Raw genomic sequence first — 25,157 nt, forward strand, 5'->3', positions numbered from 1 at the left:
AGAAGTTTTTGGAGAAGTTGGTGGAGACCAAACCAGGAGAGAACGAGAAGCGTGCCAATAATTCAGTGATTGTTTTTTTGCTTTGTCCTTCTGTGTGGGGTTTTTTGTTTTTTAAATTCTGGTTTGGTTTTAGACCAAACAAAGGAATCACACAAGCTTCCTCGACTGATGGAGTCGGCCTGGCAGTCATGAATTGTGGATGAAGTTTCCTTTTTTTTTTTTTTTTTAATTTAAAAAAAAAAAAGAACTTTAAGGATTTGTTTATTTAAAGTTGAGATTTAAAGTTCATTTTTCATGGGCAAACTCCATCCGCTGTTAAGATCCAAAGCACTAAATGGATGTGGTGGTCAAAGGTCTTAAATGAACTTTTAATCTCAGCTAGTTTGGCTGGTTTTTCCACCCATTAATTCTGACCAACAGCTGGCCATTAGCCACCAGCTAATGGCTAAAGATGGCGTTCAGACACAGCCGTGCCAAAAGCCGACCAGATGAGCCGCTGGGTGTTTTGGAGAAACTGATTTACCTTTAAAATCAAACACCAGATGCATTCGACTAAACAGGTTTGTAGAGCTCATTTAGACATTATGAAAAGCCACCCGACACGACAAACCGTCTTAACAGCTGTGCAGGATTAGCACTTAATGTTCTTCATTCAGATGTGATATTTTTACACATTGTACCACTTAGTTAAAAATGTTTATCACAAAAGCCCATTATTTTACCTTTCAGCTTACACAAAATTCAATGTGCCAAGAATGAAACCTTACGGAAGTGAAAATCTGCTCGTTTGTCTTTGGCTCAATGACAACTCGTTAGCGGAGTCCAAACGGCAGCCGTGCAGAGAGACAACGAGCTCCGAATCCAGAAGACAGATCAGATCGTGAGACCAGAGACAGAGACGAGCGTCCAGTCAGCTGTTCAGGTGAAGGACTCCACGCTCCCTCCTGAAGGGAAACTGTGTGTGTCAGCTCTTCCTGTTCGAGAGTCTGCTGCTCAGGCCTCAGGGCTGACCTCCACCTGCAAACCGGACTTTAGAAACCTCCACAACAACACAGCAGCTGCCTTTCACCTCAGATAAAGAAGCTCATGTGTACACTTCAGTGAACGTTTGTAAAGATGACATCAGCTCATCAGGCAACATCTGGATCGCCCCCTGGTGGCTGGCTGCTGTCTAGCTCATACACCACCCGCCCAATCACTACTACACAGACTCTGGCTCCAAATGGCCTCACCAGAACAAGATGGTGGCACTCCTGTCGGGATATTCTGGCTTCGATTTTGTACATAGATAGATAGATAGATAGATAGATATACTTTATTGATCCCAGGCTGGAAAAATTACAGTGCAGTGTTAAAAATAGCAACATACAAAGCAATATAAAAAGTGTATATACAACAAATAAGCAGTGTAATGTTGTGCAAAATAAAGCAGAATGTGAGGTGCAGTGAAGCGAGAGTGTAAAACATATAAAGTGTGTAGTGACTGTATGTTATGAGCAGAGTTCAGCTGTTATTGTACAGTGTGATGGCATGTGGCAGGAGGGACTTCCTGTACCTGTCCCTTCGACAGACTTCTACATCACACCTGAACACGGACAGGCCGCACCGTGTGGCGGCGAGCTAACCGAGCTCATGCTAACGAGCTGCTGCCTCGCTCCTCCTACACCTGCCAAATTCCACTTCAGTTGGTTTGGAAGAAGTCAAACCAGCTGGAGCTCAAACACCCGACTGGCAAAACCAGAAAAGCACCCGACCGCAGAGTATGTGGCCTTTGTTGTGGTATGAAACTCTTTCCTCTGTCACAACATGTCCAGCATGTCCCCGAGCCAGCTGCTGTACATTCATGGTGTAAATGCTGGGACTCAGCTAAGCCCTGAAGTATTCTTCATATATTCGTATGTGCTCGTGAGCCAACATTTTCATTTTGACGTGTTTGAGGTTGTCTCAAAGGCCTGGAAAGGTGGGAAGTTTACCTGGTATTTATTCAGGTGTTTCAAGTACTGCACACCAGAGACGAGGACTTGAGGTTGTGACTCGGACTCAACTTGAGACTCTTTCTAAAAACACATTAACATTAACATGAAGAAAATGTGACATCTGACGTTCCAACCACAGGAGACTCGAGACTTGACCTGGACTGACTGTGACACAGGAAGTGATCTATGAGTTTTAGTGCACTCGCAGATGCTCCGTCTCTGGCGTTTGCTGCACGCCGCACGCCGGTCCCGGCTTGTATGAACTTCCGGTGTGTTGCAAGCCCATGCAGGCTGAGCACATGACACAGAAATAAAAGATTCATTTCTTCATTCCTAAATATGTCAACACCTTGCAATATTGTTCACGTCACATTTCAGGCACATAAACATTAATACTGCAGGGTTCATAAACCGTAAGATACGCCGCCGCCGCCCGACATGAAGAGTCTCGCAGAGTCGTGTTTAAATCTGGAATGAAAGCATCAGAAAAAACCGAAGACATAACAGCACTTTAAGTTAAAATAAAAACTTAAACTGACATTTTGAATTATTTCTCCAAAACTCTGAAGCAAACAAAACTCAGTTCATGAAGACTCACAATTATTTCCTTTGTCCATTTTACTTCCTCCACTGCGTGACACCTTATGACTTAAATCAAACACGTAAAATGGAGGGAAAATCTCATCTTTGGAAACATCAGCGCAGCTTTGCTTCACATGAATGCAGATCATGTGAAGATCAACAAACGTAAACGAAACGCGACGTCCTTCACCACAACAACAGGCGCCGCCGGGCAACAAAGACAGCCCACGTTTCATTACGTGTCCGGCCCGGGTATTGGTGCAGGAAACCAGGACGCTCGTGTTGGTGAGGACTCAATATGTCAGGATGACCAGCTAATAACAGACCGCGAGACGACGAGCGTGAATAAAGACGGGAAAAACAGAAAAGTCTCCCCCACCTGCTGAGAAAGTAATAAAAACAGACACGACAGCTGTGACTGATCTGGGAACATCACACACACACACACACACACACACACACACACACACACACACACACACACACAGAGTAAAAAAATGAAAGGAAGAGTAAAAACATCTCATAAGATTTCATTGATTGTATTATGGCTGTGCAAGTGTGCACAAGCTCATTCCCTCACACACACACACACACACACACACACACACACACACACACACACACACACACACAGAGTCATGTTTCCATCACTTTTGAGGACATTACAAAGACCTCCATTCATTTCCTGGAGGCTTAACTACCACCTGCCCATAACAATAAACATTACGTGCCTAATCCTAACCTCAGCCTAACCTTTAAGTATTACATGTATAAATATTTAATGATTTATGGTGTGACGACTTGCACTTTGTCCCCATAAATAAGGCGTTCCTGGATGCTGATCAGAGTTCAGTTTTAATTTTGCTGTGCTGTCAACATCCTGTTTCTGTTCATCACACAGCAAAGATATAATAAAGTTCTTTATTTCGAAACGTCCACGAGAGGAGCTTAAAAAGATTCCGTCTTCTTTTTGGGAGAAGGACAACAACCGACAGCCTTGCTGGTTTGCTCATGGCAGACAACCGTCACCGGATTACTCAGACACTGAGGGCAACGCCATGTGACGACACTCAGACGAGGTCTGCAGATAATCACATCCTGTCAAAGTGTACGTCACAATGAATCCAAACACAAGTGTTTGTGTGCGACCTTTTGACTCAGTTAAGACTCAGAGAAGGAGCAGGATTTTTCAATGCAAATTGCAGCAATCAGCCGTTAAGAGTTTTAAAGTACCATAATCACCAGCGGCAGCTCCCACCGCTGACCGCGCTCATAACCGAGCCAAATCAGCCAGCCACACCACAACAGGCTGAAAACCTCCGCGGCCGCAAAATCAGGCGGCGTGTCTTTAAACAGAGCCCTCACATCACATCTGCACTTCCTGTGCGACACTGAACGCAAACACTTCCTGTAAGAGTCAGCGGTTCAGGCGGCAGTTTGTTTGAGACACAGCAGATCCCATCAGCAGCAGTGATCACGTGACCATCACCGTCATTTTGGTCCTCAGCCGCAAAGTTCATCACATCAGCCTCATAAACATCAAAGTGTGTGCAGCTCGTTTCTGCTGCCCCAAAGTGGCCAATAAAACACGAATTAATGCAGGTTTAACCACGACGACGCTGGTTTCAGATCAGCTAATGTATTCGTTATTGTTTTGGTTCATTTCTAAATAGTTTAGTCAATAATTTAACAGAGAATATCCATCACAGTTTGAGGGAACATCCAGAATCCAAGGATATTCAGTTTGTAAGGAAGAGAAAAGGATTCAAACACCTTCTTAAACATTCGAGATACAAATCGAAGTTAACTGCTGTTACAACAGTGTGAACGTTTCTAATGACAACGAGCAGCCTTCAACACAAACGTCTCACGTGGCGGCGCCGAAAGGCCGCTTGACGTTTCTCGCTTTGCTTGCAGTCAGCCACATTATTCGACTTCATGAAGAAATGAAAAATATCGAAAGAACTTCAAGTTCTGCTCTTTGAGAAAACATTTCAATTCAAACACTTTCCATGACCCTCGTCTGTGTTCAAAAACTCAGATTTTTCTTTGCATGGGACCCAGTGGAAAGAAGCCGAACGCAGAGCACGTTGACATTTGGGCTGATAAATCACACAACTGACTGACTATAAAAAGATTCTAACTTCCTGTGAAAACCGCCCTGTTGAAGCCTCACAACTGATGTGCAGTAAAAATGGGCTCAAATGCAAAACCTGCACGTCGTCAGGCTCATTTAAAGATGAAGAAGAAGACGTTCCTACAGACAGGACCACAGACTGCACCACTGACCCTCGTCTGACAGGAAACACACATCACGCACAGAAAATGAACCGCTGAACCACTGAGGCGAGCGTCGCAGCAGAATAACTCGAACGTGGTGCCTTTAGACCTTCTGCAGGACAAACTGCCTCCGAGTTAATCAGCTGTCAGCGTCACCGCCACACATTCCCACATGTTCCCCCTTTTTTCATTTCCAAATGATTAAAGAGACTGCAGCTCGGGTTCAATGAGGAGCCAACAAACGGCCTCTAATAGGGCTGTGAACGTGCAAACAGGCTAATGCTGCCGGTTGAAGTCCGCCTGGTGCAATGTGTTACCAGCCAATTACAGGACGAGCATGGCAGAGCTGAGGACTGGGTGAGGAGGGGGAGGGGGAGGGGGAGGAGGTGGCGGAGGACTCAACACTATCTGTGCACATGCTCAGTGTGGCTCTGGTGAAGGGGGTGTGGTGCTGTGCGCACATGCAGAGGCAGGGTGGGGGCGTGTGGGGAGTGAAGCCGGGATCGGGTGGGTGATCTGTTCCTCTTCCTGCGTCCTCAGGGGGATCACACATTGTTTGTACTGTATTTTTGCGCCACATGACTTGCAGATTTTTTTTTTCTTTCTCGACATTTTTCCTCCCCCGTCTCCCCCCGTCTCACTTCTCTCGCCATGTGAGCGGCGTTCTTGCCAGGCAGGAAAGGCGAAACAGCTGTGGCTGTGCCGAGCAGTTCCCCATTAACCAAGGAATTATGCAAGCAGGAAATTCAAATAAGATGCAGATGAGTGGAAGAGCCAGGCTCCAACCAAATACCTCTCCCCTCACCAGAAAGCCTCCAGCCTGCAGCCTAACCGGGCCCTGCAGTCTGCTTCCAAGTCCGCCGACTTCTCGCCATTTCAACAGCTTGTTTCTCCAAATTACATTAGTAAAATAAATACCATTAATGAATATAGTGCAAGTGCCGCCTCCTCTGACAAAATGCCTCCTGGCGCTGAGGGAAGGCAAAGAGTGTCTGTTCAAGCACAGAACGTGTAATGTTTTCACACCATTTAATCATCAACACATTAAGCTGGAGAAATTAATAAGCTAAAACACATGAAACCATCAGCAGCAGGACCGTCGGCCTCCATCAGTCTGCGCTCTGCTTCCACTGCAGCCGGACGGATGCGACAGGCGATCCGCTGGATTACTGCGAGCACCGACGGGAGGATGGAGAGACGGAAGGTGGAGTCTTTCCTCCACAGTTTCATAAAGCTCAAAGTGGAAATTTGCTATTGGCGTGCAGGTTTGCGATGAAAACGACGTGTCATACTGGTTCTGATTGCACCAGCGTGCACAAGTTGGTTTCCAGAAGCAACCACAGTCTTTTTTTTTTTTTTTTACAACCACATTTTATAGTCAAGAGACAAATATTAACATGATTTACATGGCTTTTCTAGACTAAACGAGAATCGCTGCCTCGCGGCTGTTTGCCTCCACCAGCCAGGCAGGTTGCAGTTTACATCCGCGTCTGTCTGGAATCTGGTGAAATGGAAGTCAGCAGTACACTGACATGCATGAAGGATCTCCAGTGAGAAACAGGAGGACTGACGGGGAGCTTCGTCTCACGGAGCACCGACCTCCAGCTCAGTTACGAGCTCGTCGCGGACGACTGCTGGAGTCTGTCATACACTGAGGTCGTCGTGTGCATTAAATCCTGGTAAACACAATACAGATGAGACTCCTTTCCAGTGAGACTTTGCCAAAAGACAGAAGTTTAAAAGTTTTAAACGACAGCTCTGTGAATGAGACACATCACTGTGTTGTGGAAAAGGTGATGGGTTCAGCTAAAGGGTGAGACATCTCGTTTCCTTCCCATCTCTGTTGACAGTTGCACATGCTCAGTTGCAGTGAGCTTTTCATGATATTCATAATAATGTTTTCATTGGTGTATAATCACCTGAAGCTCACAGTATTAAGGACAAACTGCGTGTTTGCTTTGCTGATATTCTCAACACATTTTTAGATGTGCACAAAACGTGACACTCGCCTCCCAGATGGTTTCCATTAGGACGTTTATGGACTATCTGATTCCTGTCCAAGCCTTTATATCCTCCTCAGTGCCTCAGGGATCCTGTTGCCGAGTTACAAAAAACCTTTCTGTAATTTATGTTTTCACGTGATAACCAAATTGGATTTTAACGGGAAAAGTTCATCGGCTGCCTCCCTCTGACCTTTGACCTCCTCTCATCACGGTTACAAACGACCGATTCGTCCGAAGAGTCTCTGCATTGTGTCATGAGCCAGCGTCCCAGATGCCACAGCCGAGTGTCCTGCCTTGTCTTCGTGGTTGTCCCCTGTAGGATGGAGTGCAGTCTAATAATAGCTGTGTGGAGAGTCGGCCTATAGCACGGCAGGGACACAAAGCATCGCAACGACCACGTTTCCTGCCTCGTTTACTTTAACACTACCTTTCTATGACGCGGCAGTGACGCGGCGACATTACTGTGTGTGTGTGTGTGTGTGTGTGTGTGTATGTGTGACAGCTTAAACATGTCTGCACAGAAGCTAACAAGAGCTAATGCAGAACAATGTCCTGAGCTTCACATTAATTATCCCTCAGTGTTGTTGGTGAAACCAGGCAGGACTCAAGACGGTGCTGTCGGTAGGCATCAGAATGATGACACACACACACACACACACACACACACACACACGCACTTTAACAGCAGGAGAGCGCTCTGATAGGCCAGAGAGCAGCAGGGAGTAAAGACGAAGAAGCAGCCAATAAGGAGAGAGAGAGACGGTGGTCAGCCTACAGCAGTCAGCCAATGAGAACGCGGCTCTGGCTCCCAGGAGGCGGGGCGTTCGAGTTCTGCCTTCCTTGTTTTGTGTTTTTGGCTCGGACTGGGAGCCACATTCCTGCCGTTCTCCCTGCTCATTCCTGGGCTGGTGACTGGGTTCAATAGGTGAAGCAGGGAACTGTGGGAAAGTAAGGAGGAGGAGCAGGGTGGAGGAGGGGGAGGACAAGGAGGAGGGTGGAGGAGGAGGAGGAGGGTGGAGGGCACGAACATGCATGTCTGAAAACCTCAGGGAAAGGTAGCCAGGCGGAGAAACGAATCAGCGGGCAGAGTGGCATCAGAGAAGGACACGACTCCCACCATCACATCCAACATTCACATCCACAGAAACATCAAACTCCTCAAGGACGTTTTCAAGGCCTTTGAAAGTCCGCCTTGCAGAAATCCTCACACAGCTGAGCATTAATGATCAGTTTGGTTGCAACTTTCCATTTTATAAATCAATCAAACCTCAGTTCAAACTTTCCACTGATTTTAAAGCGGCGGAGGAACACCTGAGACGGGCGGGAGTCGTCCCACTGGCCTCGGGACAGACACACGGACTCAGAGAGGGGGGTTATGGCTAAAGCAGCAAACACACGTCTTCAAAATCCCAACAAACAAGCTGACATGTCGGCCGCTTAAAACTGCTGAGCCGTCGGCACACGGAAAGCCTGCACATCCGTGAAACAGATTCAGGAGAAAACCATTTCTTAAAAATCAGACTTTAGCAAAACCACCACCTGCATCAAAACTTCGCTGATAAAGTTGGATGCGGTTCGACAAAACACCTGGAGACACTCAGGTGAGTCGAGATGCCTTCACGCGTACCGGACTGCGGTCCTGAAACTGAACTGCAAACGCTGTGTGCCGCCACATCCCGACTCACATGAACCTCCACACACACTAACAGCTATTTTTTAAAGTCAGGAAGGACAAAGAAAACACACACTTTCAGGCCTTAAAGGCAGCACGCAAATGGAGGTGAAGGTTGGAGGCCCTCAGAGCTGAGGAGAGGAGGGTTTCTGTTTGGACTGCAGGACGGAGGAGAGAGGGAAGGAAACTGGAGAAGGGAGGATGACTGAGGAGGAAGAAGACGAGGACGTGAGGTACATCTCGAGCAGATGGGTTTTCAGAGCGGCTGTGCTCCTCTGGCTGCAGCGGGAAGGTCATTTCAGTCCCGAGGAGACGGGAGGAAGAGGAGGAGGGGAGGACCGGGACAAACCGAGGAAGAAAAGTCAGGTTTCAGAAACAGGTCGCAGACGGGGAAGAGGCCTCAGTCAGACCTGCTCGGATCTCTGAAACTGCAAGACAAAGACAAGAAGAAGGTGTTTCCAGCCCCAGAAACAGAAACATCAGTGTGAACGGCCTCGTTTACTGCTGTGGTTACGTTTCTTAATAATTCACTAATCGCTTCTGTCATTTCTCAGGCAAAATGTCAAACATCTGCCGTCTTAAATGTCCCTTCTGATAGAAACAAAGAGTCTTTGGGTTCTGAACTGTTGCTTGGACAAAAGAAGCGATTTCAAGACACTTTGGACTTTGGGAAACTGCGACAACAATATTCGATAGTTTTTTGACATTTTATAGATGATTAATTAGCTCTCATTAGTGTCACATGTGGAATCTACATTTAAAACAACAACTAAAACACGACGCTGCAACTCAACAAAGACATTAAGGTTTGACTGAGGGTGTACTCAGCAACTTTATTTTGATGCAGTTTAATAAACTGTGCCGAGCAGGAAATGATGTCACCAGCCAAACCGGTTCAGTTTGGTGAGAAGCCAACAACTCACATGCTTTGGAGAAAACTCAAAACAAAAAAGAGCTCCATCAAATCGATTTGGCTAGCAAAAGAACAAAGAGTGGCTGCTGAATTTGGAAAACCATCTGCTGCTGTGCCTGGTGCAGAAGGACGGCGGTTCACTTCCTGTCATGGTGATGAGTCAGGCACAAAAATGGCAGGATGGCGCAAGTCCTCTGCCGCCGACGCCTAAAAATAGTCCCCGTGGTTTACGCCTTGTCTACTCTTCACCAAAACATGGAATTTTCTCCCACATTAAAAAGTTCAGTGGGAAACTAACAAGCCCGAGTTTGGCTGCTCTTTGCCCGGGTTTCGACCTCCCAGAGTCTCAGTGTGCAGTCCGGCTGGAGCACACACGCCACAGACAGGGCAGGAACAAAAGGTAGAAAACGCCGCTGGGTTTGTGTTGGACTAGTTTTCTTTCCAAGTTTACATTTTGCTTCCTCTTCCATCTTTCCTGTATCCTTTCCACTGTATATACACTGTCTAATGAAGCAGAGAAGGAATAAAAATAACAAAAAAAGCAGCAAAAGTGGTTAAAAATACCACATTGTTTAAGTTCTTTAAAGCTCGACTTTTCCTGTTCTGTCCGCACTGTATATATTATGAATAGAATCAAAAATGCCAGCTAAAAATACACCATATAGACAAAAGTATTAGGACAGGGCCTGTCTCTCAGGGTTTGGGCTCGGCCCCTGACTTCCAGTGAAGGGAAATCTGAATGCTTCAGCATACCAAGACATTTTGGACAATGCTATGCTTCCAACTTTGTGGCAACAGTTTGTTGAAGGCCCTTTTCTATTCCAGCATGACTGTGCCCCAGTGCACAAAGCAAAGCTCCATAAAGACATGGTTGGATGAGTTTGGTGTGGAAGAACTTGACTGGCCCACACAGAGCCCTGACCTCAACCCCATCCAACACCTTTGGGATGAACTGGAACGGAGATTGTGAGCCAGGCCTTTTGGTCCAACATCAGTGTGTGACCTCACAAATGCTCTACTGCATGAATGGGCACAAATTCCCACAGAAACACTCCAACATGTTGTGGAAAGCCTTCACAGAAGAGTGGAAGCTGTTAGAGCTGCAAAGCTGTCTGAGTGTTTACAATGAGACGTCATTAAAGTCCCTGTTGGTGTGAAGGTCAGGTGTCCCAATACTTGTGTCTATATAGTGTATTTAAAATACAATTCAAAAGGAGTAACATGAGGCAGTAAAGACTTCTTTTTGGGCAGAGAAACCTAACAAACTTGAGGAAAACGTTTTAAATGAAGAAAACACTCCTGCTTGCTCTTATGCTCTTATTTTGAAGAGCATTCACTTCCTTTGATGGACATAACTGAAAACCTGTGTGCTTTAATTGCTTCTCATCCACACTCTCCCACTCTGAATGTGCACAAACTCTGTGTGAAATATTAATGTGGATGTTAGGTAGCAAACAGCAGGGGCTCGACTCTCTGCACACACCCAGAGTCCGTCTGTTCACATTTCTGTAACAGCAGCTCTGCAGACACAGAAAGAGGTCACTATGACAAATACTGGCAGCACACCGACCTGCGTACGCTACAGCTCTGCGGGGTGGACGCTGGAAAAAGAAAAATACTGTGCCCTGCTGCTTTCAAACGCAGCTCGACACAGTCAGACAAAGAGCCGGCTCCTGCTCCTGTAATCATCACTTTGTATTAACGACATTCAAACTCACCAAAAGATGCTTTTCATCAAAAATAAATGGAAGTGAAATGCAGACGGCTGTTTAACAAAACATCCACAATAGTCACACACTCCTCTACCTCGACAGTAAACACTGGCTCAGTTCATCTCAGTTATCACAACTGTACAGAACAGACTCACACGCTGACTGTAAACGCATCATTCTGGTCAGAGACGCTGAGGCGTGCGACACACCTGTTCAGAGCTGTGATTCCAACAGGTAAAATATGATGCTGAACCGTAAATGGGCTTAGTGGGTATCTGTGGCAGGACTGACAGGGTGATCTGCCACTCACCATCTTCACGTTTTGGAGCCAGAAGTGCTCATATTTGGACAAGAGGGCGGACGAGGACATCCTGATTGGATCAGACTGAGAACCTGAGGGCACGCGTCCCCTGCTTTGTGGGACATAATTTACAACATGAACATCAAGCTGTAGTGAAGAAGACTTGAAACCAGCAGCTGAGACCATAAACCCATCAGGAAACTGATTACTGAGCTCAGAAATCAGCTGAGAAGCCGACTCATTTTCTCATACGCTCACACACAGTCAGACCCCCTGCTGGATGCATTGACCTCAGACCTGGAAGCTCTGTAGTTTGCTCATGGGAACTTCAGCAGAATGATGAAGTTGTAACGAAGACCAGCAGTGACCTCCAGCAGTCCTCACACACACACACACACATTTGCGAGTAGGTATCATGTTCTGGCAGTTGGGATGCGATCGCTCACCATCTCCGCTGATTCTCCTGCTGGCTCGGGGATTCAAACCAGCAGCTCTCTGACCGCAGCACATTCACATTTAATCCAGTTCTGTCGACGGACCACTCAGGGCCGCTCTGACGTACTTAGATGCAAACCGATCGGGTTACGCGATCGATTGTGGAACTGCGGCATCGGTTTTCATTCCCTCCTGATATTATTTTAGTCCCTTCCCAAAAGGCAGAGCGGGACAGCTTGGTGAGCAGAGGAACGTCTTCGGCGTCTGCGTCTGAAACAGATTCTTTCATTGGAGATGAGTGAGCCTCCGTCAGGGAGTATCACGTTCTGCACGCTCGGTGTGGTGGTGGCCTCGGCAGCAGCAGGGTTTTGTTCAGAGTCAGGGGACAGTGCTGGTCCTGGCTGCCCTGAGGCCTCGTTCAGCCGTAGGAGCCGGACTAACACGGCCGCCAGTCTTTGTTCAAGCAGGTTTTAAAAATACACGATGGACCCCCCAGCTGAGCGAGTATCCAGCACAGCCAAACGAGAGCGAGTACCATCTGAGTGACACGAGTCAGTGTCTGTACTCACGATGAAGAAAAAATATTGATTATTTCAAAATCAATTCATAGCAATTTCAGCTCTGTATTAGTCCTGATCTGGTTTAAGCTCCACCCACTTCAGGTAAAGGCCTCACACAGTCCAAGTGCAGACGGTCAGAGATGATTTGATTGGCTGATACAGATTAAGGGGGGGTACTCCTCTGCCTCCTCGTCCCGTCCTCTGACTGGTATTTTTATTTCCAGCCTCCTCTACCGTCAGAGGACTTTTTTGTGACATCACTGAGTGCTGTGACATCATCTGGGTGCTGTGACATCATCTGGATGTGGTAATGTGTGGGGCACGCGCTCCCTCTTTGTCTAAGTCAGTGAGGAAAACGTCCTCGAAGTCTTCACACCTGCCTCCTCGTGATGTTGGCAGACATTTTGGGGCTGTTGCTGCTGCAATGCGTAGTGGGATTTCCTACCCCGCCTGAGGAACCACTGAACGCGTCCTTTGTCCCGCGTGTCCTACCCGGATGGGACTACAGCTACGTTTTGATTCTTAGAAATGCTGCCCAAATAGAAATCTTCGCTGGGTTTGAAACAGAGCTTTTTTGTGTCTCCGAGCGGCTCTGCCAACAAACTGTTATTTCTTATTTGCACTGAGTGTGTGAGAGTGAGAGATGGAGAGTGAGAGCTCCAGATTCCTACGATTCCTAAATTTGGAGAGCAGCAGGATGGCAGGATGAGGCTAATTCAATCAGTTCGAAATGAAAATAGAAAGCAATTCATTTTCCACGCAGCAAAGAGTTTATTCTCCCTTATGTGTTAAACAGTCACATGTGACTAACCTGCTCAGGACGAGAGCGTGACCCGAGAAGGGATTCGCATCCGTCGCGTGCGTGAACGTTCAGCCATTCGTTTTCTTTTCTGGCGAAGATCTGAAATGGTCTTTTCTTTCGTCTTGCCTTCCTGCGGGCCTGAGGAGAATTCAGGAGGCAATAAAGCACATCTGTTCACCTGTTACACTGCGTGTCATACGAAGAACAGCTGCTGCTCGTGTTTTGTACACTGTGCATCATATAATTTAATTAGCCGGATAATGATATATAATTACAATGTTACTGCAGTAACAGCTTTCACATCAGACGCCACAAATGAGGGTTTGAGTCCAGATTGTGCTCTACCATCTTACTTCAAATGAAGAAAGTAGAATTTCAGAAAATCTGTCACGCACAGAACATTTGCCATCATCATCATCATCATTCTTCTTATTTTTATTATTTTTGCCTCATTTCTAATTGCCACCAGCTGATGCCAAAACTCGTCTGGGAAATAAAAACGCATGGAGTGCCAGCTGACCCGCTGACCTGGCAAACCACCGCAGAGAGATGAAAACGTCCCACAGGTATTTTATTTATTACACTGAGTGTTCGTGCTTTTTATAAAACTGTCAATCGGGTTATAATAAACTCAAATTTAAAGGAAAACTGAGCTGAATTTCTTTGACAGTCATATGGTGATAAAATGAATGTTTGGCTCAGGCAAAACTGATGCAATTCCAATAATCAAATTTATTTAGAAAATGTAAAAAACTAATTGTTTTAATTGTTTTAAGCCATAGAAATTTCGCCACAGACAAAAGCTCATAAAAGTGTGTGATAATTTATCTTCGGTTTAAACGTGAAGTCGTGACCACAGAAACTCTGGGCTTCACTTTGAGTCAAATCTGTCGCTTATTTTATCCAGAAAGCGTAACTGCCTGACCAGAATAAGCTCTTCTGCCTCCAACACCCGCGTCTGAAGTTCTCTCGAGCAAGGCAGCGGAGTTTATGGCGAGACGAGCCGGCGGCGTCGGCCAAGCGGCCCTCAGGTGTGAACACGCCAAACGTATGAATATCAATGAGGAGCTGAGCCTCCCGTGGGCTCGCGTGAACGACGCCGACGCGGGGGGAGCTCAGAGAGGACATCTTTATGTGTGATGAGCCCATCAGTGCTGCTGGTCACTCATGTGTCGAGTAATTCAGGAACACACGCTGCAGACTTTAATGAGAAAATAAGCCTTCCTTCCTGTCTTCATGAATAAAAATGACTGCTTGGAGATTTCGGAGTGAGCGGCGCTGATGGCGGAAAACACACGCAAATTCTGACAGAATCACAGACCATCACAGACGGAGGCCTGCCTGCACTTGTCCCACAGCGTTTGAGCACCGACACGCTCCTCCATCAGTCACAACACTGACGGAGTCAGAGTCTCCGTTTGCTTCCTTCTCTGTCTCACCGAAGACGCCAGCCGAGGTCCTACAGGTCATTTTATCTTATTGTCCATTACACACATTTCACTACTTTCTGACAGAAACGAGTCGACGTCACAGTCCGTCAGCTCGTCCACACTCGAACGAAAGCAGAAACCTGATTTATTAACGACGACACGTGCAGCTTAATGTCATTGGCCTTAACGTTGGTTCACTCGTGTTTTGTCTCGGCGGCGCGGGGACACACAGACACGCGGCTTACGTGGACGTTTCTGACCCTCCAACGCCCGACCGACAGGCCCAGAGGGGGACACTGCGGTCCCAGGCTGACGTGTTGGTCGGCGGCAGGCGGAGGACGACGTGTTCACCGCCGGTTTGTTTGCCGGTCACGCGGCCCCCTGTGGCGCCGGATGAACACGAGCTTCCTGCGGCTCTGCGGGCCACAGCAGTGACGTCTTCCTGTTGCATTAATGTTAATGAGTCTCGTTTCATCTCATGTGCAGAATAACTGATCCACACGGCTCCCGTATGCTCGTTTATTTATCAGCACTGACAGGAACCGCTCTGAGGATGCACACTTGACTCGAATCATCTGCTTTTAACATCAGGCCGATATGTGTGGACTAAATCTGCTGAGCTGGCGGTGGCGGTAAGCCTCCACAGGACGGTCGCGCCTTCGCCAAAGCGTTTCTGGTGAGGCCTTCCCTGAACACCATCAGGACTGTGTGGATTGAGGGTGCAGGAGGAGCGATCAGATGGAGGAGCCACACTGGATCTGGACTCTGAATGATCTGAGTGCCGATGCTCTGATTGCTTCATGTCTCATTTGCCAAATGGGAAACCAAACGTAAAACCGAAGAGGAAAATATTCAGCCAGTTAAGGCGTCTCAGCCGGCCGCCGGCGCCTCGGGCCGCTGCAGGAGGATGTCTTGCTCATTTAACACACGTATGCAGAGTTTCACATTTAGTCATGTTTCCTCAACCAAAAAGGCAATCAGAGCTTCGGCTGTGGGATTAACAACGAGGACGTCGCCTTGTTGTGCACAAAGATGGCCGCAAAAACAACACAAAGCACGAGCGAAACGGACGCAGCCGTAAATAACTTTTAAACCACAAACAGATTTCCTCAGCAGGAAACAAAATGCTCTGCAGACACCTTCAGGCAGAACAACGAGAGGACTTCTTCTACTTAGTCTGGAGACCAGTTTCGACCCCACAGGATCCTCATCAAACAGGTCAGGCTGGGAGAACACGAGGACGATGCTGACTCGGTGTTTTCCTGCCTGCGAGTCGGCGAAACTGGCCGACCGCGTGCTGATTTCTGTGGTAAAAATGACAAACTGCTGCTTATGACGGCTGCTGGTGGCGTGTGGTCGAGCGATGGTCGGGCTGGTGACCAGAAACCCAAAGAAAAGTCCTGCATGTGGATGTGACGCGGCGGTTTGGGTTCAGTCTCAGAAGAGACGGCAGCGACTGAGGACATTTAGACAAACGTCTTCCAGACCCTCAAGAACCAAAAGCAGCTCGTTGGTCGCATCAAAACGCAGCCATCGACCGACGCCAGAGCTCTCAAAGTCAGATGATTCGCTCAATTAATCAGTCCATCAGAGCTGGTAACCATGACGACAGATACCTCAGTCTTCGCCGATTGGTTGGGGCGACCGGACTCAGAATGCAACAAGAGCGCAGCCGCGTTAGCGTTAAAGGTACGTAAACAACTTCAGCGCGCAGCCGTTAACTTCTTTAAAACGGTCCGAACGTTAAAAATTAAACGTGTACTTTTAATATCTGCTTTACTGGAGCCGCAGCGATTGTTCAGAGGACATGAATGTTGAAAGTTACTATCAACGAGTAAAAGTACGAACAAACAAAGTGGGTGCAGATCATTAGGATCATGTGACAGATTTCCATGACACACACTGACCACACACACCAAAAGCAGGACTCACTGCATGCGGAGCAGGCAGACCTGGTCCAGCACGGATCCCTGGTGTTCGTGTTCACACTCGCCTCAAGACCCAAACCCTCCGAGTCCACGTGGAAGGTGAGTTTGGTCCAACAAAGGCTGTGTGTGTGTGTGTGTGTGTGTGTGTGTGTGTGTGTGTGTGTGTGTGTGTGTGTGTGTGGAGTTTCCCCATGAAGAGCTTCAGCTGAGAGGCAGGCAGGACACTGACACACACACACACACACACACACACCGAGTGTTTCTGACCAGCCTATGCTCTCTAGTGACTCACCACACACACACGAAATCATCAGCACTTCACTCACTCACGCACAACCCGGCATGCTCGTACTCTTTCCCAAAACACACACCCACACACACACTCAGCCTCGCACTGTTTCATAAAGCACCAACGGCACTGGAAATGTGTGTGTGTGTGTGTGTGTGTGTGTGTGAGGGAAATAAAAACAAAAAAGGAGTGAGCACAGGGAGGAAAAAGTCTGAGAGTGTGTGTGTGTGTGTGCAGCTGTCGTGCATGCTTTCTGCATGTGTGTGCATGTGTGAAATAAATAGCAGTTTAACAGAGCAACAAACAGAGTGTGTGTGTGTGTGTGTGTGTCTGTTCCGGCTCATATAGCTGTCATAAAGCCTCATGACTGAATGCCACTGAGGGCAACACACACTCAACACACACTCAGAACCAACCAAACCAACCACATGAACAGACTAAACGGTGAAATAAAAGCTCATACGGCTGCAGAGCGCACGTGTGTGTGTGCGCGTGTGTGTGTGCGTGGGCGTGTGTGGATTGGGGTGACGGGTCAGGTGGCAGCAGCAAGTCACAGCTGCACTTCCTAGGAACCGGCAAAGTGTGTGTGTCTGTGTGTGTGTGTGAGTCAAAGAAATAGCAGCGTGTCAGAGCAGGAAGAGGAAAAGCGAGAGTGTGTGTGTGTGTGTAGAAGTCTCCAAGTGAAGAAGGAGAAAGCACACGAGAGCTGTGTGTGTGTGTGTGTGTGTCAGAGTGTGTGTGAGTCAAAGAAATAGCAGTGTGTCAGAGCAGGAAGAGGAAAAGTGAGAGTGTGTGTGATGTGAATGTGTATGTGTGTGCGTGTGTCCATGTGTGTGAGAGAGAGAGCGTGTGTGTCTATGTGTGTGTGTGTGTGTGTGTAGAAGTCTCCAAGCGAGGAAGGGGAAAGCACACAAGAGCTGTGTGTGTGTCAGAGTGTGTGTGAGTTAAAGAAATAGCAGTGTATTAGAGCAGGAAGAGGAAAAGTGAGTGTGTGTGTGATGTGAATGTGTGTGTGTGTGTGTGTGTGTGTGTGCGTGTGTGTGTGTGACAAACAAACAGCAGCCGGAGAGCAGGCAGGCGCTCTGACTCTGACTGACTGGCAGCATGACTGACTGATCCCTGCTTCCATATCATGGGATTAAGCAGCCTGACACGGCGGCGACACAATGGAGGCAAAATATGAGACAAAAAAGTCGGTCAATGGGAAAGGAAATGTGATTATGAGGCAGAGCAGGCGAGGGGGAGATAATATTAAAAACTGTGACACACTTTGGTGAGGAGCCACACGGTGCAGCGCGCCGACGCTGTCGCCGGGCAGTATGGAGGAAGGAGGAAGGAGGAAGGAGGAGCAGGAGGAGCAGGAGGAGCCGCCGCCGCCGCCGCCAAATCCGAGCCTCTCCGGTGTTTTCCACGAGCCAAGACACACTTCAGTCACACTGTGAGGGTGAAACCTGCCCACATTCAGTTTACACACCTGCTCCTCTGAGCCTGACTGACGGCTGCCCCCTCAGATGGGCAGGACACGCCAAGCTGAGGACTCCTGGCTGAGGTCAGAGGTCGCCAGGCTTTCATCGCCTGCCACCACGTCCCTCCACAGCAGCCGTGTGTCCAATTATTCATGATTTTATGTAACGAGATTTGGGTGGAGAATCAGGTCAGAGAACATACTGAGAAGGAACAGGACGAACTTGGACAGGAGAGAAGTTTGCTCGTGGGCAGGATCGTCAGAAAACAACCGACACAATCTGGGTCAACACACCAGCCCGTCCGAACGCAGCCGGGCTGTGAAATCCTCATGACAAACTTCGTGACCAAACAGTGCATTGAAACCGAACTGGTTTCCACACAGACCAGTTAAAACCAGCCACACATGGAGGCTGCTTTACACACACACACACACACACACACCGACGGTCTGCTCCTTGTGTAAAACAGTTGAAACCCAGAACACTGCGGGCTGTTTGCGCCTGAACCAGCAGAAAACCAGTCTGCCATTAACTGGCACCGAGTCAGCGTCTGCTCGCCAAACGAAACCCACGACGCTTCGTCTGCACGACCTGAAACCACTTAAATAACACAAGTGGACAAACTTGTCCCACGTAGCCCCTTCGTCTCTGCGTAAAGCAGCCCAGCAAACAAATAAAACCACTTTCAGGACGAAAAGTGTTTCACATCAAACTCATCGGCAGTTGGTTTCGGCCGCAGCGTCACAGTCCCGCAGGCTCCAGCGGCGGTCCGCTGCCGGAGCAAACGGGCTCAAAAAGCGGCTCTGACGCCACCGACAGCCCGGTTAAACACACAAACAGGTTAAAAGGCGACCGGCCGCTTTCCGTGCTGCTCCGCGGCGGTGAAACAGCAGGCAGAAAGCGGCGCGCCGCGAGCAGCGAGTGTGTTTCCATACGAGCCGCTGACGGCTTCACCTCAGATGACCCGAGCAGCCAGACTGGCTGTCTGCTAGCTTAGCCCCGTTTGAACCGAGCGTGCAGCGGGGGACACCGGAGCCCAGCGCCACCGACCCGACTGTCACTGCCTCTGCCGGTAACCGACTCACCGAAAAACACACCGGGACTGTTTTCCTCCGCGGCTCGGCGGAGTGAGCTGACTCGGAGGGGAAGAAGGGGGAGAAGGGAGCCAGCCAAAACAAACGCATTTCCCGACATGAAAGCACCACATCCAGAGACGGGCAGCCACGTTTCGTGCTGCTGCGAGCGGGGAAAGGCTAAAGCTAAAGCTCCTAGCTGCACCGGGCTGCCCGTCACTGACGGGGGGCTAGCGGGCTAGCGGCTAGCTCCGCTGGCTAATAAATTTATTATGTGCACTTTCACCGGGGGTGGAGGGGAGGGGGGGACGGCAAAAGTTGGCCACTAAAAAAAAGCACCTCAACGCGAACCGGATGACATTCACTTGTCTGGCAACTACCCTCAAATATAACCGAGAGCGGTCGCACAGCGTCTAAAGTTGCCTGACAGCCAGGTATCTAACAGTTTTACTTCCAGTTTGGCTGCCGTGGAGGTTTGCTGGGCGACAGCGAGGTGATCTCCGCTCCGGCAGCCTGTGATGGAGGGGACGGTCGCTAGCAGCAGCGGCGGCGGCGGCGGCGGCGGCAGCAGCGGCAGCAGCCTGGGCTCAGAGCGCCAGCCAGGCGGCTAGTCTGCCTGCAACCGAGCCGCTTTAATAACTTCACTTTTGCGGTCACTTTGGTCAAAATTTCTCCCCGGGAGTTAAATAAGAAGTTTCCCTCGTGTCCTACCTGTGTGTAGTCTGTGAGCGCAGGGTGCGACAGCCTGGAAGTTGATTATTCCCAGAAATCCAGAGTGGTGCGGCGCGGGGCGCATATGGCTAGCGCTGGGTACAGTAAAGATTGTAGCATAGCTAACCTAAAGACAACAGTAGAGAGGAGAAAAAAAACCTCCTCGTTGCTCATAGGGGGGATCGACGACAAAAACCACATGATCTTTTACGTCAGCATATATTTGCATAGGATGCCAAATTTATGTTTGGCGTCCAGGTGACGTGAAAATGTACAGAAAAGTTTGATTACGGCGCTGGCGGACGCTGGCACGGCTGCTCCGGTTGCTGCGGGGAGGCGCAGGCATGTTGCAGCCACGCACCGCTGTCCCCCCGCCTGCAGCCCGGCGCTGCACCGGCGTGCGCTCTCCCCGCTCACAGCGCGGGCGGCCGTTCCTGCACATCACCGGGACCTTCCTATACGTTCACGGGGTGTGGGGGACTCGGAGCGCCTCCGCGGGGCTCCGGGTCGGTTTATGACCACTTCACGCCACGCGGAGCCACTTTTTATCCGCCGTGCGGTCGCCCTGCTGCCCCTGCGGCGGCTCTGATGGAACTTACAGTTTGACCATAATTTACACTATCCTGGTTTTTGCTTTATTTATTTCTCCTTTTTTCACAGTATGCAACTATGATTTATTTTCCTGAAGCCTTGTCTGCAGGGAAGTGCGTGCAGGAGCTCAGCGTCCTGAGGGTGTGTGTGCTGTGCTGAAATGTGCTCGGAGCACCTGTTTGATCCGACGCTGACCCCACCGACAGCAGCACCGACAGCAGCACCGACAGCTCCCGGCTGCAGCGGCTTCACACCCAGCGAGCTGCTCATCTCAAACCGGCCTCTGCGGACATGCGGAGCGGCTGGGGGGAGTGGAAGTGAAGTCCCCCCGTTCGCCTCACTGCTGCCTGCATTTAATCAGCCTCGTGTATTTTTGATAAACGGGCTTGTTGTAGCTGATCAGATGCAATAAATGTAGAGACCCCCCCCCAACCACACACACACACACGTCTGTGAAAAGGTGGCCGAGGGCGACCCCTACAGGCGCATCCGAGCGGTGCAGCCTGAGCGGACTTTGTGTCCACTCACCTGTCAGGTCTGTGCTGAAACGTGTGTGTGTTCACTACCAGATGAGAAGAAACTGAGAGTCTGTGACTGACCACACACTTTACACATTAAACATATCGTTCTTATAATGTCAATTAGATTCTTACAGTTTAAACACTGAGAAAAACAAAATCCAAATCAGTTTTTGTCACTGTTTTGACATGTTTTGATCACTGCAGGTGTGTTTGTTTTACTCCCTCCTGTCAGTTAAATGTCACCGTCTTTCCTCCAGTTTCAGTTTTATATTTCATGTTGTACGTATGATTTTCACTTTCTGGTGTGGACCGAGTCACCTGTGAAACACTGAGCGGCTCCGACCTGCAGCAAAGCCCGACTGCCTGAGTGACTGATGGCCGTGATGTGCAGCAGGCCTGCGTTCACGGGACAAACAGCCAGCCGCCAGTTTTGTGCCGTTTGATTTGAAGGTTTTTGTTTCCTGCTGTTTCGGTGAACCGGCTCATCGATCCTCATCGTGCTGCAGGTTCTCGCCCTGTGAACCGGGTGCCGGTCCAGAGCTTATTCACAGTCAAACACTGTGGAAATGGTGGTTTTAATAAGATGAGAAAGCAGACCGCCTTCATGCTCAGATGTGGTGCGTTTAGGGACCAGATGCCGGAAATCTCACGTCTCCAAAGAGAAGCAGCCTGAGCCATCTTTGCACAAGAGTTGTCTGCAACTGGAAGCTCTTGCCAGTGTCTCCAGAATACACAATCAGGTAATGTTGCCAGGCAAAAGTGCCAGCTCTAGCCAATAAGCAGAGTTTTGGCCAACATTGCTTAGCAACAAAAGTTAAAAACTGTACCACTCAAGGCTTAAAATAGTCTTTAAAATAGTAATCAAGAGCCGACGGTGTCACAAAAGTCTGCAGATAAAAAGCTTTGGAGGCAAGAACTGGCCTCCCGGAAAACAAAGACGGAGGAAAGAAACGTTTGTCTGATTCTGTGGGAGAATACGTGAATCAACAATGTATCAATAATAAGAGACTTTATTCTAATCTCTAAAACAGAGAGGGGATCATAGGACACCGGGGCCCCGGGCCCCTGGGACAGACGTGCAAAAGGAGAAAGAGATGTAGACGTAAAACAAGGAGACGAGAAAGGCCTTCAAACGTCTGCACAGACACATTAACAGTCACGGCACACAGACGCCCTGACCCTGGGGCCTCAGGGGCCCCTGGGGGCCCCCCAAGTTTGTTGGTCCATAACACAACAGGACCGTGAGCAGAGACCCAAAGAGGCTTGTAGCAGACCACCGCAGCCCGAGTCTCGTTGAGGGGCCGTCGGACCTGCGTTCAGGTCTGACAGGAACACAGCAGAGGGTCCGGGTCAAGGGTCTCGGGTTTATTTGCAACCCGTTCACGACATTCTGACTTAAAAATGTCTTCCTCGTCTTGTCTGATCCCAGGACACATTTTCACACGGCCTCACCTGACGCCACACCAGGTGCTGCACTCACCTGCGTGAAGAAGGAAGGCAGAGACTCGGAAAGACGGACGGACACGTGAACATCTGGCTGACGTGTTTCAGCAGTGAGCTGCTGGCAGGTCCTGGTCCTCTGGGTCCTCTGGGTCCTCGTGGCAGCTCGGCTCACGTCCACTTTGCTGACTTTGTGTCTCAGCTGGAAAGTCAAACCTTTTCAGAGGCTCAGAGCCAAAACAGCTGAGAGTCTTTAAGCTCAAAGCGAACCAGGAACGAAAGCAATCAGTGACTGAAACGACAGGACCGGAACACCTTCAGTGTTTCCATCTGGTGGTCCTCCACAGCCGCCTCTACTGCTCCTCCTCCTCACCAGGTGAGTTTGATCATCACGAGGTGGACGGTAGCGATGACGTGCTGTCTACATTCAAACGATTCATTATTAACACACACACTCGACCGCCCTCTGCTGCAGTCAGTGTCAATAATTACAAACATCAGCGACTCAGCACAGTCAGTGTCACTTCAGAGTGTGTGTGTGTGTGTGTGTGTGTGTGTGTGTGTGCTCGGCTGCCTCGTCTCTGTTTTGGTGTTTATTCAGATTCTGAGGAGAAGCCGAGCTGCTTCACCTGCTCTGCATCATAACATCCAACACAAAGGTGTGGGCTCCCCGGCACACAGGTGAGTCCTAGTGAAGCTGCAGCGTCGCCCTCAGGTGTGTGCGAGAGGTCGTCCATGGAAGTCTGAGAGTGAAATCTGATAAGCTCCTCCCATCTCTGCAGGAGAATCAGTCCTGAGTGCTGACCACATGACGCAGGCTTGTAAACAAACCGAAACCAAAACAAATGAGACAGACAGACAGACAGACAGACAGACAGACAGACCGACCGACCAGCTGCTGAGCTCAGGGGAGCGTTTAGCAGCTAAAGAGCACAGGCTTCCCTCACAAGGTGATGAAGATCATTGACTGTAGATAAAGAAGTGAAGCCCAGACATGTGGACGCCCCCCGGTGGCTGGCTGCAGTACAGCTCATAAGCCCCTCCCCCTCCACGTTATCAGGTGGGACATGAGCCAAACTAAAAACTGAAATAAACGTTTGATTTCTGTCATTGCAGGCAGTTCTTAACACACTGATGTTTGTTCAAGTGTTCACTTTTCTGATTAGTTTTATTTGATGCTATAAAAAGGGGCTGAAACATAACATATGTTGACAGCTGAGAGCTGCTCCTGATTGGCTAAGGCGGATGCTTGGGTGGGAAATTGATACCTAAACTCCACCTCCAAGCACACACACACACACACACACACAGTTTGGTTCCTCTGTGCAGCTGATCTGAGAGACGTTTTATCTTCAGGTTCTGTGATGTGTGTGAACTTCCTCTCTTCTCTCTGTGGATGTCAAAGCATCAGCTAACATTACACATCCCATAATAACAAAAGTGTGTCTTCAGAGGCGTCAAACCTGCGGTTCACAGGACACGGCCTTCGCTGTGTCGTATTTGTCAGTCTGATGCGACTCGGCTTCAGTCACACGACTTTATTTCACTGTGAATCTGATCTTATCTAATTTGATTTGGCAGATTTAGACTCAAATGTGAACCGCATGTGTCAGATTAAAGATTATTTCTCTGGTTATAAATATCACACATGGCATCTGATTCACTGTGTTCATGCCGTCAGGAAACCGTCCTCCTCCACTGGATCAACACTGACGGCGTTTCAACACATCACTGCTGCTTTTCAACGTTCGCCTGCTCGCCAACGTGGATGCACGTATGAGGGAGGATAAAATGTTCATACACGAAGACACATCAGAAACACTCACACAGTATAACGACGGGTGGACGGCGCTGGCGGAGGTCAAAGCCCCTGGAGGCTAAAGTGTTTCTCCATAAGATTACAGCAACAACATGAACGACCTCACAGCATTCAGATAAGACAAAACCTCATTGTGATAAAGGAAATTAAAAATAAATGATCCATCTTCACCGAGGCTCCCAGCTGCACCGTGAACCGTTTTCTTTGATTAAATCACAGTAAAGCTTCACAGAGACGGTCGTAAACTGCCAACACGCAGAGTGCGAACACTCTGGATGTCAGGATAATAAAAAGCCACCACAAACAGCACAGAGGAGGACAAGGACGTCTTTCACGTCTCCGTCACATGTTCTACTCCACCTTCACCACACGAGGGCAGCATCTCGTCAGAGTGGAGGAGCTGCACGTCAACAGACGAGGGTCCAACATGATGAAGGTCTCTGCCGGGACAGCTGAGGTATCAGGAAACATGGAGAACATCTTCTGAGTGAACGTTTGGACGAAGACAACCGAGACAAGAGGAGGAGGACAGAAAACATGGACAGACAAAGTTCATTAATTTGTCTCCGCTTGTTCTCAGCACAGAATGCGATTCCAATAAAACTCATCAAATCCAAAGACAAGCAGCTTCTCCCTCCCACACTGTAATTTGA

At 48.8% G+C, this 25,157-nt stretch overlaps 1 protein-coding gene across 3 annotated transcripts in view; it reads right to left on the reverse strand.

Moving 5' to 3' along the window:
• LOC124074258 (zinc fingers and homeoboxes protein 2-like) overlaps nucleotides 1–20,672 on the reverse strand; it is an 82,987-nt gene extending 62,315 nt beyond the window's left edge. For 2 of the 3 annotated variants that reach the window (XR_006845828.1, XM_046416949.1), the window contains exon 1: nucleotides 20,134–20,672. The gene's annotated coding sequence lies outside the window, so the exon portion shown is untranslated. Of the gene's footprint in view, nucleotides 1–13,245; nucleotides 13,375–20,133 lie in introns of all 3 variants that reach the window. The other variant, XM_046416951.1, reaches the window with a different exon arrangement.
• Between the last annotated feature and the right edge of the window lie 4,485 nt (nucleotides 20,673–25,157).

The sequence above is a fragment of the Scatophagus argus genome, chromosome 17 (assembly GCF_020382885.2).
Source record: "Scatophagus argus isolate fScaArg1 chromosome 17, fScaArg1.pri, whole genome shotgun sequence".
Classification (NCBI taxonomy): Eukaryota; Metazoa; Chordata; class Actinopteri; family Scatophagidae; genus Scatophagus; species Scatophagus argus.